The sequence below is a fragment of the Labeo rohita genome, chromosome 12, assembly GCF_022985175.1.
Source record: "Labeo rohita strain BAU-BD-2019 chromosome 12, IGBB_LRoh.1.0, whole genome shotgun sequence".
Lineage (NCBI taxonomy): Eukaryota > Metazoa > Chordata > Actinopteri > Cypriniformes > Cyprinidae > Labeo > Labeo rohita.
This window is the reverse complement of record NC_066880.1, coordinates 13,802,153-13,817,132: the sequence shown is the minus strand read 5'-3', so window position 1 is coordinate 13,817,132 and position 14,980 is coordinate 13,802,153. Positions and strand designations below refer to the sequence as shown.

Sequence of the window (14,980 nt, the reverse complement as noted above, 5' to 3'; positions counted from 1 at the left end):
ACCGAAATAGAAAACAATTACTTTGAATTGTATTAATATTTCTCACTATTACCATTTTGTGTATTTTTGGTCAAACAAATGCAGCCTTGGCGTTTGTATACATGGTATGATTATTATAGTTCATTTTTTATTTTGCTGAAGTGTTCTGTAGTACACAAGGAAATAGCTGTCATGCTATCTATCTCATTCATGACTGGAAGACCCTGTACTTTTGTGGTGAAATCCCACATAACTTGACCTACAAGAAATGGACCGTGTGTAGGAGAGAAGATGATGTCAGTTGTTTTTGAGCGGAGAGCAGCACTGAGGCTACATTGGCAGAAAGGCAAGTACAGGTTGCGTCACTATGGCCGTTGAAGTCATTTTGCTGATTAACCCATGTCATTCGTACAAGTGTCCTCACACTTAAGCTTTGTTCCGTCAGTACGTTGGCTTTGTGGTCATGGTGAGAAAGGCGCATTGTTCTGTGTCTATTTCTGCAGCGAAAGGTCTAGTCGAGGGCATGCATGGGTGTTCACCACCACTACCATACGGCCTCAGATTGCTCTGTTGAGCGTCGGGAATGTCTTTCTCATATAGTTTTGCATAATTGGAATTCCCTTCCCACAATCCCTCTGAATGAAGAAAAGTTTTTGGTTATTTCCAATGGAAATCCTAATATTTTCAAACCATTCTTTCTAAAATCGTAGGTCCATGCCTCTGTGTTGCAAAAGTGGCACTTTTGAAAATCCTTTCTGGCTCCGTCTGTGTCTCTCCCGAATCGCCTCGCTCTGTCTATTCATCTTTCTGTTCCTCTTTGTTGAGTCATTGTGAGTTGTTCTGAGGGCAGTCCTCCCTGAATAGCTATTGTGCTCTCTGTACCAAGAGCCGTCATCTCCTTTAGTCTGTATGGCAGACGTTCGATGAGCGTCTAAGACGTTTCGTTAACCCTGCTGTGCTTGTGTGTACAGGGGTGACGAACCAACACTGAGAAAAACAGTCGAGTAAATCAGCCATGGTGATCTAGCACAGCAAGTGTACCACAATGCCTTGGCACCTTTGTTAACACGCCGTGTGCTAAATTTGAGTCTCGGACGCACAGCTGGGGTTTATTTTATTGGATTTTGCTCAGACTAACAAGAAGTGATTGCATCATTGCATCTAATGTGTCTGTTGTCAGGCCGTTTGGCCGACGCTGATGTTTGACCTGCTGCTAATTTGATTCACCTTGATAAGATTATCTGTTTCAGATAAATCTACACTGTCTGAATTATCAGCCTGTGATTAAATGTGTGTAAGACAGACGGAGGAAACGGAAAATATCTTAGAAGGTGGCATTTCCTTTATGCTGAGAGATAAGATCAAAAGATATTATGTAGTATTGCTTAATACTTCCTGTTATACATCACGAGCTGAAATGTTCACCTTTGTAGAATATCTCTAAATAAGCAAAAGTTTATTTATAAAGTACCTTTTGTTTTCTGCACTAAAGATAAATGAAAGTCAAAACAGGCTGTTAAATTATTTAAAATGAAGTGGTGTAACAATGTTAACAATACGGTAGCGTATTCAAATTAAAAGCTTCAGCAAAACATATATTCGTAAGATTATATTAAATCTATTTGCACGTTTTTCCATAGTCAGCAATTCTTGATATTGGCTAGATATGATATTATTCGGCCATGCTTTAGGTACTAGTCAGTGTAAAGTCCTGTTGACAGCCAGACAAATATGCAGTGAGAAAATCTGGTGCGATTTTAAACATTTTAATTTGAATTGAGCTGTTAATGTGTGTGTTCAGGCCTTTTGCATGCTGTTAATGTGACAGAATGTTTTTTTATGTAGAGGTGTTTTAATCTCTTTTCCATCACGTTGCAAAGAAAACAGGCGAGCAGATAAGGTTCACGCTTTTTATCAGATGTCCAGAGTCGTTGGTATTACATATTTTTCTATGTGACAGTATAGCAGAGAAAGAATCCAGAACTAGGACTCTTACTCTGTACTCTGTACTCTTACTCTAATTTTCTTCTGCGTGACAAGTGGGTTAGAAACACAAAGCTGGTTTGCGTACCATAGTAACCACTGTATTTCTGCACTTCTACAAGCACCACCTACTGTCAGAGAGTGAATTTGCATGCTCATTCAGTCCATTTGCCATTTTTTAATGCAGTGGTTTCATTAGTATTTGAATGTTTCATAATCATTTTGCTGAGGTACGTAGGTGCAAACATGAAGACATTTAAAAATGGAGGTTCTTCCAATCAATAGCGGCAGCCACTGAACTGAGGGATTTAAGTGATTCTTTAGTTCAGTATGAGTCAGCACTGCTGCATTTTGAATGTTATGATAAAGCTTTTTGTTATACTAGCCAAAATACAAGTGCAGTCTAAGTCTGTATGCTACAAATAAATGGGTTTCAGTGAGTTTTTTATTGTCAGTAGAGAACAGAGAGGGAGAGAGAAAGAATGAGCAGAGAATCTCAGATCACCATCAAGTCTGATTAGATTAGTACCTTTTAAAATGTGTTTTAGATCAATTAGATTGGACGTTGTGTTGTGATCCATATATTTTATCTGGTCAAACAAGCACTGACCTGAAATGAAACCCATTAGTGATTTGGTGTATCAGAGATGTGTTGTTCTAGTTGTTAGAAGTGTTTGTCATGATTTTTTTTTTCATAATTAGTAGATTAAAAGTAAATAAATTATCATAGAGTAAAATTTATTTAAAGGCTCTTAGTTTTGGTACATAAAATCTGTTTGCATAGTTGTATGCAAGGCTTGATATTAATTTTTTTGCTCACCAGCCACTGTGGTTACTGGTTTTCCAAAGTTAGCATTTTCACTGGCCACAATTTTGTTGTTGGGAAATTGTTTTATATGATTGAGTTATTTAATTTTTAAACATTAATTTTAGATTGAAATTGTTTAATTGAAGATATATATACATTTCTTTCAGTCTTAATTGTTTTGAAATGGGTTTTTTTTTTTTAGAAGGCTCTTAAATATGGGTTGATTTTCCCATTGTTTTGAACAAAAACAGCACAGGCTTATTGAAAATGCACATTCATTCTCTGCCAGCAGGTGGCGCTTTTGGAACGTGAGAAAAATATTGGTTTCCATGTTAATGGCTGTACACAACGCAGCTTTGTATTCACAAATGCTAATTGACTGAAAGCCAGCCCTGCTTAGTTACTGTTGCTATGTCTGACAAACAATATATATTGTTTTGTGGCTCTTTAATGTGCCAGATCAATGTATTTTGCCTTATTGGATCAATGATGCGTGAACCGATTATCTTTTCTTCTTAAAGCACGAAAAAGACATGAATAAACATCATAACGTATTTTATTTCAACCTCAGAAAGACGTCTGTTTCAACTTTCAGGTTTAAGTCCACAGAAGTTAATTTACTCTCCAGTCTGATTTGTTTGTCGGATGTAAAAGCAGATTTGGCATTATGATTTATCAGATCGCCTGTCAATCAAGCTGTTTGGAAACAGTCAATTTATCAATGAAGATGCCATTGAAACTTTTCTGAAGACACCTGCACCGCATTTTGACTTTCAAACGTGCAGCTCATATTTTTTCAATGAAATCATAGCCTTTTGAAGTTTAATATTAAGCCACATTGTGATTTTTATCTTTCCGTCCCCAAATTTAAGACCTCTTAAAATTATAATAAAGACATTTATGGTATCATTTAAGACATTTTATGTCCTTAAATTTAATATGACTAAATTTAAGTAATTTTAAGGACCTGCGGAAATCCTGAAATTTCAACCTGCCAAAGTGGCAAATGGGAATGACCGTGTTACAGGCCACTACTGAAACCGACTTGCATTTGGCGGGTTGGCGGGTGTTAATGTCAAAGCCTGGTAGTAAGTGTTAACTGCTACTGTTAGAGTGAAATAAAATCTTGCTCCTATGAATCTACCTATCTGAAATTCTGTGTGTGTGTGTGTGTGTGTGTCAAATCTGTTTTTTTGAAGTTGTTTATATTGAAGACCATAGTAAATCCCGTAGGTTGTGTCAGGGCATTATCTGTCTACAAGCTTTGCCATTAAGATCTCTATAATTAGTCTTGAAGATCATGCTGTATGTTATATATAATATATATATATATCTAAATGTTTAGTGGCCTTAGGGGGAAATAAAAAATCATTTAAAATGTGTGACATGACACCCTAACTGCCATGACTCTGTTGTTGCTTATTCATCCTGCTAACACCACTGCTATACTTTCACAGTCCATCCAGCCTCGTTACCTACAGTCCATGTAATTAGCAAGAGGCAATACCACGACAGGAATTAACGAGGGATTTTCTCATTAGTCAGGAGGCTTAGCTTCCCAAGGGGTGTCTGGAGGGGCAGGAGTGTGTTCAAGTATTGCATGAATGATATATTGTGCTGTGTGGTGCTAATACAGCTTAGCCTCAGTTATTGATTAGCAAGTGCTGTTATATGAAAAGTGTAATGTTGTCTGACTGCATTGACCAGTGTGCTTCCAAACCACAATAGGGGGTTTTGCACCAGAGGAACCTTTTCATGGTTCATAGAACTAATGGTGGAAGTTCCGACTCTTTGTTTTTAAGGCAGACTCACTTTATAACATCAGACAAAACTGTCGATTAGCATTACATTAGAAATATACCTTCTTTTTATAATAATAGATTACTTGATTTTATTTATTTTATTTTTTTGATGAAATCAGAAAACAAAATGCAAAGAAAACAAAAATAATGACTTTTTTTTTTTTTAAATAAAGGCGAAGTCCACTTCCAAAACAAAGATTCACATATATGTGTACTCACCCTCTTGTCATCCAAGATGTTCATGTCTTTCTTTCTTCAGTCGTAAAGAAATTAGGTTTTTTAGGACAACATTTCTGCATTTTTTTCCATATAATGGACTGATATGGTGTCCTGATTTTGAACTTCCAAAATGCAGTTTAAATGCGGCTTCAAACGATCCCAAATGTGGTTGTAAACGATCCCAGCCGAGGAAGAAGGGTCTTATCTAGCGTAACGATTGGTTATTTTAATAAAAATAATACAATTTATATACTTTTTAATGCCAAACGCTCGTCTTGTGTTACTCTGCCTGGACAGTTTTTGTCCCGGTTCATGACAGTTCGGGTTTGTCGAAAAACTCCCATCTCATGTTCTCCCTCAACTTCGAAATCGCCCTTTATCGCTGTTTTACCTTTTTTTTTTTTTTTAATGCTGTTTGATGATCTTTGCATGTTCACTTTGCAAAGACTGGGTTGGCACTTCTGCAGCAATGTAGGATGATTTTGAAATGATTTTTGAAGTGGAGGGAGAAAATAGGACTGGAGTTTTTCGACATACCCTAACTGTCTTGAGTCAGTTCATGGAGAGAAAGGCAAGACGAGTGTTTGAGATTAAAAAGAATTTAAATTGTATTTTTTTTAAAAGAAAATAACTGATCGTTTCGCTATATAAGACCCTTCTTCCTCGGCTGGGATCATTTACAACCGCATTTGGGATCGTTTGAAGCCGCATTTAAACTGCATTTTGGAAGTTCAAAATCGGGGCCCCTTATCAGTCCATTATATGGAGAAAAATGCTAAAATGTTTTCCTCAAAAAACATAATTTCTTTACGACTGAAGAAAGAAAGACATAAACATCTTGGATGACAAGAGAGTGAGTAAATTATTTCTAAATTGTTGTTCTGGAAGTGGACTTCTCCTTTAATGCAACATTTATACTATTCAAAAACAAATGTTTGTATTACCAGCACTGGAGGTCTATGTATACCTCTATACTTGAATCAAGAGAGGGAACAATTTATCCGTGAAGGTCAGTCCAGAGATTTTACAGGTCAGGCTTAGTAGTTTCACCTAAGCTGCCATTGCTACAGTCTGCTTTTCTGTAGATATTGTAACTCTTCGAAAAAAAACATTATGTCAACAAAAATACAAACAGTGGAAAAGTTATACTTGTCTTGCAGAGCGTGTCAGTTCAATTAAGCTTTCGGTAGTGCAGTTTTTAAAGCCTTTGCATCGGTCAGCACATAGAGGGAACACAAAGAGAGAAAGACGGAAAGAGCAATAAGGGGGATGGGAGAGAGAGATAAAGGAAGAACCATCCATCCAGTCCTTCTGTTCAGGATCACCACAACTTCATTATTTAAACTAAATTAGGTGACAACTGCCCCCATATTTTTAACTCTTATAGGCAAAATAAGCAGCCAGTGTTTGTCTATGGAGTCATCTTATATCTATATACTTTATGGATTAATCAATTTGGGGTTTGACATTAGAAAGTATGCATATGCATTAGAAAGTATGCATAGTTGAACAGTAGAGCATGGCACTAACAATGCCAGTGTCATGGGTTTGATTTCCAGGGCATGCATGAATTGAACACAAAGTGTCTGCCAAATGTATGTATGAAAAAAGAAAATGTGTATATATATGACAAAAATTTGCAGTGTGTCTTTCCAAAAATGTAAAGTCTGGAAAACATGAATTGATAACAGTTAAGATAGAAAGTTCTTTAGAAATGCTTTAGATTTGCAATGTGAGTTGTGTTTGGAAAGACTGTAGACTGAAGATGTGGGACATTAGCTCATTCACAAGCAGTGGTTTGAGCACAGAGAACAGAGTGTTGCTCACTAGGAGTCCTCGCTAACATTTCTGAATAATTGATAGGGTTTTTTGGGGAGATGAGGGGAACCAATGAGAACGCAGGGATTTGGACGGTTGCGGGACGCACCGTCTGCCGTAGTGGATTTGGGACTACCATCAAAGCACATCGCCTCCAGGTTTTTCTTCTACACTTCTACACAGAAACACGCACATATATTCACCTCCAAATTCACTAAATATGATTATGTATCTGCAAAGCTACACACATTTTAATAATCAGATAGTTAATAGGTAGTCTGAACAACTAATTAGTCTAAAAGAGATAGTTCACCCAAAAATGAAAATTCTGTCATTATTTACTCACGTTTAGGCCTACTCATGTTCTGTATGACTCTTATTTTCTCTGTGAAACACAACAGAAGTTATTTTAAAGAATGCTTTAACTGTATTACATTGAAATTTAGTCCAAAATAACATTGTATCTTGCTGATTTTTGTTTTATGGACAGAAAATTCAAACAAAACTTTCTAAGAAAGATCTTCTTTTGAGATTGACTTATCTGTTTCTTATGGGCCATGCAAAATACAACTATAGCTCAACAAGTAATAAAATGAAAAAAATTTAGATGCACTTCCCTAAACATATTTTATTGGACTGTTCAGGTTTTAGTAAAAATTTTGAGTAAAAAGATTTGTTTTTTTTGTTTTTTTTTTAATCATGAGTTTGGTTTTTATTTTGTGTTTATGTAACTCTTGTATCATTCCAGCTCAGTTTTGGCCATTTTATTTTATTTAATTTTTTTAATTTTTTTAAAATTAAATTTAAATTAATGTCTCAGTAGGGCTGCACGATTATGACACAAATCATAATTGTCGATTATTACCTTGAAATTGTAATTGCGATTATTAATTACGATTATCACTATTTACATTGAATATTTTGAGTAGCTTGGAACCAAAGCTATTTTTTTAATTGTTTGTAGCAACTGCATGCCACATTTTTATATAAAAAAAGTAAAAAATTAAAACAATGAAGAAAAAAAAAAAAAAGGTTTATTTTTTGCACAATGTTTTTTTTTTTTCTCATCCAATTTTTATTGAGGAGACACTGCCTCTCTTGCCTCCTCGGAGGAAACACCCCGTTGCAGATACACTTTCTTAAACATTTTCTTGTTGCATTTTCACCCCATTCAGCATCGTTGCAGTGCGAAAGTGTGCAGCTGTTAATCATGCTGCTCTGACTGAGATTTCATATTCTCATCAAGTCTTATAGAAACCGTCAGCATCAGCGTTGAGCGTAGGGAGGTCTGTTTGTGTGTGCGTGTGTGGTATCACGGAGCATTAGGCTGTGCGCCGAAGACCTAAAGGTTAATTGGTTGTCTCTATGTCAGAGTTTGAGCGTTGCTAAACTCGCTGAGGTGTGAAATAGAGCTAAAATTCCCCATAAAGTTTGCTGTCTACTAAATCAGCCTTCCTGGAGCCACACTTATTGATTTGAGTGTGTATGGTCGCGTCCTTCGTGACACACTTGCAGTAGATACTGCGGACTCAAACTGTAGATATAGACCTAGTGTTCGGTTGAGCACACATCCATGTGGCTCCAGGGGCTCTGGGGGAGGTGACTGGGCGGCTGTGCCCGCGTGGCTCTGCATATGTCACAGATGTGCTAATGTGTGACTGAGCGGATGCATCCTGACTGCAGGCGGTCAGATGGAAATGTAGGTTACGCTGGTCATCCATACTCGGTCCAGGAGGAGGAGTGAGATAGGCCTGTCTTTGTGTTATTGGTAGTTTTTGATGGACAAAGAAGAGGAGAAAAAGTGTCAAAAAAAAAGTGTAAAAACATGCATGAAAGTAAACCCTTAACCGCAAAACTGAACATAAGTACTGGTCGATTTTACAAAAACATACGAATAACATCATACAAATGCAACCAGTTTGCCAAAATTAAATGCTATTTTTGTTATCAAACCTGGTGAAATCTCTCTCTCTCTGCACTGTACCTTACTCTCACACAGTCATTCTGTTATGTAACTGTCTTAGAGTATGTCACAGTTTAGCACACAAAAGCATTTAAGTAATTTTTTGTGTGTGGCATGCATAACCTCTCTGAAATACTTATTTCTGGCTGGTCAGTAATGGCATTTAGCACTTGAACTTTGTTCTATTATGATCGTTGAACTTTTTAAATGGACATTGTCTCAGAGAGCCAAGTGCCTACATAGCCGTGTTGGTTTCTGAACCTTGTTGAGCCTTAATCTGCATGTAATCTAATACAGTTATTTCAAATGAAATCAATATTTAATGGCCATTTGAATTATTCATTTTATAAGCAGTATAATGAGAAGGATAATGTACAGTCAGCATTAATCAAAGTACTTTACAAGACCAAGACCTGCTAGAAATGCTTATGCAGGACCTCGCTTTTGTTCTGTTTTGTTTTTTATTCTCAAACACACCACGAACACAATAGTCATAAGTAATGAGGTGCTTAGGAGGGAAAGGAATGCAGGTTACCATGTTTGCACATAATCCTGCTCTGGTGCAAGGTTTATTGGTCTACTGTGGACCTCTAGTGGCCTGTTAGAAGAAGAGAATAGCAGAATATTCTTATATAAAAAGTGCCTTGCAAAAGTATTCATACCCCTTCATTTTTTTCACATTTTGTTATGCTGCCATGTTAAACTGCTTTAAATATTTTTCCCTCCAAACAGTCTACACCTCATACACTATAATGACAACGCAAAAACAGAATTGTTACAACTTAATCAATTTATTAAAAAAAATTAAAAACCTGACATTTTCATTTTTTTTTTTTTTTTCACATTTTGGTATGTTTCTTAATGTTAAACTGCTTTAAATTACTTTTTTCCCCACGTCAATCTACACTACATACATCATAACGACAAAGCAAAAACAGCTAGAACTGTCACAACTTCGTAAATTTATTAAACATTAAAAACCTGAAATAAGTACATTCCATAAGTATTCATACCCCGTCATTTCTTTCACGTTTTATGTTGCTGTCTTGTTAAACTGCTTTAAATAATTTTTTTCCACATCAATCTACACTTCATACACCATAATGACAGAGCAAAAACAGAATTGTCACAACTTCATAAATTTATTACAAATTAAAAACCTGAAATAAGTACATTGCATAAGTATTCATACCCCGTCATTTCTTTCACGTTTTATGTTGCTGTCTTGTTAAACTGCTTTAAATAATTTTTTTCCACATCAATCTACACTTCATACACCATAATGACAGAGCAAAAACAGAATTGTCACTTCATAAATTTATTACAAAGTAAAAACCTGAAATAAGTACATTGCATTGCATACCCTTAACACAGTACTTAGCTGAAGCACTTTTCCAGCCTCAAATCTTCTTGGGTATGATGCGACAAGCTTTGCACATCAGCATTTGGAAATTATCTTCCATTCTTCTCACTTCTTCATCTCTTAAGCTCTGTCAAGTTGTATGGGGGCAGACGCACATTTTAGGTTTCTCCAGAAATATTTGATTGGGTTCAACCCCAGGCTCCCATACCTCAAAAAGTATTCTCGTAGCTTCGTAAAATTATGGTTGAACCACTGATGTCACAAGGACTATTTTATCAATGTTCTTACTACCTTTCTGGGCCTTGATCGCCTCAGTTGCGTTGCTGTCTATGCAGGGTCAGAAAGCTCTTAGATTTCATCAAAAAAAATCTTAATTTGTGTTCTGAAGATGAACAAAGGTCTTACGGGTTTGGAATAACATAAGGGTAAGCAATTAATGACAGAATTTTAATTTTTGAGTGAACTATCCCTTTAATACAAAGGACTTCATTAGCATCCATATCTGAGCATCTAATCTTAAACATCTCTGGAACAACAAACGCCTCATAACCTGAAACCAGTTTATGTGTGCTTGCTAGTATTTCAATTCGACCTTGCATGTATACAAACATAACCAAATGCGTATTTTAAAAGAGTCCTTATTCCTATCTCATTTTTTGCCGTAGGGGCTTTAGTTCACGGACGCTCACAGCTGCTGCTGAGTATATGTGCGTGCTGTGCATTTCCTCCTGGGTGTGCTCTACACATTTCCATGTGGAGGCATGTGGCTGAGCATGGATTTGAATACATTCCTCTGTGTTTCTGTGTACACACAACTGTGTACATACACTGAAACATTGTATATACAAATGAAATAAACTTATGATCACTGCTGTTTAAGAGATTTTTGGGTCACCTTTCTTGCAGCGTAGGCTGGTCTCTCTCAGTTTGCTGTTCAATTGCGGATACAGTATGCAATGTGGTTGATACAAAGCAAGAGACAGATATGCAAACAAGGGTTGTGGTTTGTATGCAGATATTGAGCTGGAGAGTTTCAGTATCCCCATTATACTGAAAAGACCAACTCAAGAGACGAGCAGGAGTCAGAAGGTGAAATTTACCACTATTTTTTTAATGTTAGATTATATTACGTTAAATTATTAAATTAGTATGTAGTTTTTTTTGTTATTCATTTTTATACACTTGGAATGTGTGTAGAAACAAAAACAAATCTTTTTCATAATTACATTTCAAATGTAGTCTTGCATTTCGCTGCAGCTGACTTCTTTAAAATTTGGCAATGCTTCTTTTCTTTTCTTTTAAACAAGGTATAATATACAGTTATATGTACACGGGCGTGATATATTAATCTGAGCTGATATTATTTTATTATGTAAACTAAAAGAGAGCATGTAGTGATACGACTTGGAACAAGCGCAGTGTGGTTTAGTGATCATTATACAAATAAATTATTATTTGACTGCCAGTCAAAGTGTGCTTGGCTGAATGAAATGTTGGGATTCTCTTTTGGAATGTTTTGCCACGCAGTCTCACAGGACTTTGGAAATTGTTGGAGCAGCTTTGAATCTATTATCATGATTAACCTTATTATTTCAGTATGACAGGAAGTCCCATATGTTTCCATGCATGACTAGATAGATTAGTTAACAGGCCTCTTTCTCTCTCTTCCACATACTCTGAGTATTTGAGGTCTTTGCCAACAGCTTTTCCATAAAAACAGGAATTGTGTCAAATTTTTTAGAGGTTAGCAACGAGTCATTGTTTTGTTGGACTGGTCCTCAGATGTTGCGTCCAAGTTTTGAGAATCTCCTGGCGGGTCACTTAATAGTCGCGTATGTATTTAGATATATATCCTATAACTTGCATGTCACTTACAGTATTAGGGTTTGAAGTTAAGCAGCCAGTGGTGACTTTGTTGATGTTCTCAGGTGAGAGAATGGCTTCTATTTCTGTTCTTCCTGTATATGTGAGTTTACAGTCTCTCAATTTTCGTCTGGTTTGTGTTCGTTTGTATTGTGTAGTTTGTTTTCATTATGGTGAAGCTCACAATGGGTTACACCAAAATAACAAGCGCCTACAGCAGCAAAGACGTGGTCTGTCTAACAATAATGAGGTAGAGACGCTTTCTAAAATAACTCTATCGAACAGCTTTTCATTGACTGACTTCATTACTTTCATTTGTACTAACCAGACATTTCTACTGAACTACTGAATTGTTGTACTGTCATTTACAATGTATTAATTTAGCAAACACTTTTTATAAAAGCAACCTTAATAGTATGTTATACTTGTGGTCTTATAGCATTGTTTCTAAAATCAAAATATTTCTTTAAATGACAACCTCGTCTGTTTTTCTGTAGACTTGCATTGTATTTAATCTTTAACAGTTTAGTTTTTATTTTATCATGCTTTTCTTATAAATTAAACATTTTAAGGAAATTTCAGCAATGGTGTGATCTCTCCAGCCAGAAAAAGAAATCTATGTAAGGGATTTTTTTTTTTTTTTTTTAACAGTACTGATTAATACATATCAGAGTTGACTTATTCAAATGACGTCCGGAATGTTCTGGTTTCTAATTGGCTCCTCCTGTCATTCGGTGCATCTTGGAAAAACATATGCAAATATTTCTGTGCTTAATTTTTAACTGTATTGAATTCTCTTCATGCTTTCGTCTCATTTAAAATGTGTTTTAAAGCTACAGCGTTAGAGTCCAGCTAGTTGTTCACTGAGAACACATCAGTAAAATAATTGGCAGGTGTTTCTTGGGCTCCCTGTGAATCTTGGATGTCTCTTTCAGAGTTTTTCCAAAGCCTGGAAGAGTTTTATTAGCTGGTTGTGTTTCTCTTGGCCAGTGTTGCCAAGTCCACGGTTTTCACGTGGAATCGGACTACTTTAACACTGGATTGGTTTTCATGTCCGTGTGTTGAAAATGTGTATTTTACCCCTGGAACGCTTAGGGGTGGACCCCCCCTCAAAACACTGTTAGGCTAGTTTTGCTAGTGCTCCTTTTCCTTTTGTTGGAGAAATGATCCAACTGAATGGCCCAATGTGAAATACCCTGACATCTACAACTATTTGTGTCCTTAAACGCTTGGCTTATAAAAAATGCTTGGCTTATAAAAACGTAGATTTTTTTTTTTTTTTTTTTAGCTTCAGCATTGAAAACATTGGATTGCCTAAATGCGTTATGTCTCTGTGAATCAGTTGTTTAAAAGATGCAGTTCAGTCGCAATGACTCACTTATTAACTGTGACTTGCTGGTGGTTTTAATTTCACATTTAAAGTATCTTTTTATTATTTAAATAATTTCAAATATCAGTATTGAATGTTTTATGTTTAATACATCAAAACATTATTTATGCATTTGTAACTGCAGGTTAAATGCATTCATGACCTGCATTAAACAGTGTGTAAATGCATCTAAATGCCACTTCAGATGCCGCTTCTTTGTTTCTTTTGCATTGCAAAGATGAATTTTGTTGATACTGATTTAATTTGCTTGGTAACAGACCAAATGTCTTGTCATTCAAATTCATCGATTTAAATGTAAGAATTTTACTCAAAAGATAATGCACACTTTTAAAAAACAAATGGATTTTTAAAGGTTAAAATGCCATAAAAGGTAAAAATCTATTTAAACTTATTGGAAAAGATTAAATTCTATCAGTGTGAACTGACCACCACACAGAATATGAAGAATATTTAAAAAAAAAAATTAGAAGTCAGCTGTCCATGGTAGTCCTTAAGATACCAGCACAATAATACACTCAGCAAAATATCTTCTAATTAATGTTATCAATAAATACCGAGATATTATTTTTTTTTTGTCAATATTGCACACCCCTACTACCAGTGTTGCCAAGTCTGCGGTTTTGGCCCAGAATTTTTAACACTGTTGTCGCTTTTTTTTTTTTTAGTTTTTTTTTTTTTTTTTTCATGTCCGCGGGTTGAAGCGACCCCAATAATGTGATATTTAGCCCCTGGAATCCGAATTTTACCAGGAGAACCCCGCCAAAAAATGTATTTTATCCCTCGGAATGCAAGCTTAGCAAAAAAAAAGAAAAAAATAAGTTTAACAAAAATTACGTTTAGGGCGCTATGTAATGTTTTCTCACCATATGTTTTATTGTTATCAAATTCTGTTTGTCTAATTTTAGTAAATGCATACTTAATTTATTCAAATGTATTATTAAAATATCGTTATTAATTCCACCACCCCCCGTTCAGAAATTCTACTTTGTGTTTTTTAATTTTCTGGTTATCAAATGAAGGCCTATAACATTAATAATAATATTGAAACTTACTTAATTGCTTACTTACATAATTATTGAAAATTAAGCAAACTTTGTTTTTGGCAAACAAAGGGGATTTAGCTACTATTAAAATTAAAACATGAAAGAAATGTTGTGTGATTATACCCTAAAAATAATGTTTGTTTTATTTTAGTAGTAGTAGTAGGCTGTTGAACAAAAGTAATATATTTCCTGCACAGTGTCTTAAAGTGGACTTTTATTTTGACGGGCTGCCATGACTACTTTTACAGTTCTTTGTGTATATGATATAATGTTAGTTTTACTCAAATGGAATGGTCAAATGCTCATGAACTTACTCTTAGAGCAGTTCTGAAAATGTTTTTCATGTATTTATGTCCTCATTTAGTGAGATGGCAGACACCGAAGTCACCGCGAGCGTCGCGCGTTTGAGGGTGTGTAGTAAACAAATCCGTGCATCTGCGCCATTCATAAACACAGAGACAGAGTCTTATTTAAATGATATGTTTGCAGCTTAATATTTGCAGATACTAGTCCATATCGCGTTTTGATTTAAATGTAATGACCTACGTTTGATTAATTCATCCAAACTTTTGCAAATTCTGTGACGTTCCGGTTTATTTTTTAAATTCCATTTTTAGGACTGAATTCCACGATTCTGTCCCCGTTTTCCGCGTTGTGGAAATCATAGGGCCCTATGAAAATATATTTTTTATGCATTGATGTTTAAAAACCAGTGATTATAAGCTGTTGAAATGCAATCAGCAGTGAAA

The 14,980-nt window shown here is 35.6% G+C and overlaps 1 protein-coding gene across 10 annotated transcripts in view; it reads left to right on the top strand.

Moving 5' to 3' along the window:
• arhgap12b (Rho GTPase activating protein 12b) overlaps positions 1-14,980 on the top strand; it is a 67,446-nt gene that overhangs the window by 31,349 nt on the left and 21,117 nt on the right. The gene's annotated exons all lie outside the window — the stretch shown is intronic.